Here is a 1,631-nt window from a genome sequence, read left to right as displayed (position 1 = left end):
CCTCCACACAGTGAACTCCTGCCCTCAGAGATCTAGTCTTAGCGTCATCATAAACACCTGCGCTGCCTTCGCTGAAGATGTTGAGTGGATTGTTGGCCTTGCCTTAAAGTTGCTGGGCTCTAAACAATGGAACACCTCTCTACACCTCTCTCTTCCTTCACGACACTCTTTGAAGCCTACCTCTTTGACAGCCTATTGGTCACCTGTCATAGTATCTCACATGACTTGATGATAAATTTGATATTGCTCCTAAGAAATACCTTAGGATGCTTGCTATTTCAAGGACCTTATTGCTGTACCTCTGTATTTAAAGGTATATTGTGATTAATTCCAATAAAACCACAGAGTTCTGAATAAACATGCCTTGGGAACAGTGTTTAGATTTGATCACTGACTCATATTCAGTGGGTTTACCATCACTCAATCCCCCATTATCAACATCCTGGATTATTATTGACCAAAGTTTAATTGGACTAACCATACCAATGCTGTGGCTACAAAAGCAGGTAGGTGGCAAGGGGTTCTGCAGCAAGTCGCATCCTGACTCCCCAAATCCTGGTTACCATCTATATGTCACAAGTCAGGAATGTGAAGGCATACTCATCACCTGCCTTGAGGAATGTGACTCTGACAATATTTAAGAAGATTAAAGAAGGATAAAGCAGACCCTTAATTTGCACCCCATCCACAAACATTCATTCCCTCTACAATTGACACTCCATGGAACGTGTGTGTATTATCTACAAGATGCACTGCAAAAATTCACCCTGAATAACACCTTCCAAACCCACAATCACCATCATTGAGAAGGATAAATGCATGGGAACACCTCCACCAAGCCACTCACCACCCTGGTTTGGAAATGTATCTCAATTCACTCAATGTTATTAGGTCAAAATCTTCTAGAGCTGCCTCCTTGATGATACTGTGAGTACTCCTACAACAAACGGACTGCAATAGATCAAGAGGGCAGCTCACCACTGTCTTTTCCAGGGCAACTAGGGATACGCAATAGATGTTGGCCCAGCCAGTGACACGAATATTCTATAAATGAATAAGAAGGGAGCTATTCAAACCTGACAGGAGTTCAAAGATTGAGATGCAAGTATTTCTTATACTTATTCAGGACACGAGGACTTTCATGATTACATTTACTGCCTACCCCATACATGTGAGGTTTGCTCAGCTACTTCCGATGCAGTTAAGAATCAAGCACACTATTAGAAGACCACAAGATATAGAAGCATAAGTAATCCTTAGTGCTGGGTCCTCTACTTTTTGTCATTTACATAAATGATTTGGGATGCGAGCATAAGAGGTACAGTTAGTAAGTTTGCAGATGACACCAAAATTGGAGGTGTAGTGCACAGTGAAGAGGGTTACCTCAGATTACAACAGGATCTTGACTAGATAGGCCAATGGGCTGAGAAATGACATATGGAGTTTAATTCAGATAAATGAGAGGTGCTGCATTTTGGGAAAGCAAATCTTAGCAGGACTTATACACTTAATGGTAAGGTCTGAGGGAGTGTTGCTGAACAAAGAGACCTTGGAGTGCAGGTTCATAGCTCCTTGAAAATAGAGTCGCAGGTAAATAGTATAGTGAAGAAGGTGTTTGGTATGCTTTCCTT

The sequence above is a fragment of the Chiloscyllium punctatum genome, chromosome 6, assembly GCF_047496795.1.
Source record: "Chiloscyllium punctatum isolate Juve2018m chromosome 6, sChiPun1.3, whole genome shotgun sequence".
NCBI lineage: Eukaryota > Metazoa > Chordata > Chondrichthyes > Orectolobiformes > Hemiscylliidae > Chiloscyllium > Chiloscyllium punctatum.
The sequence above is the reverse complement of the archived record's forward strand: the minus strand, read 5'-3'. Positions refer to the sequence as shown.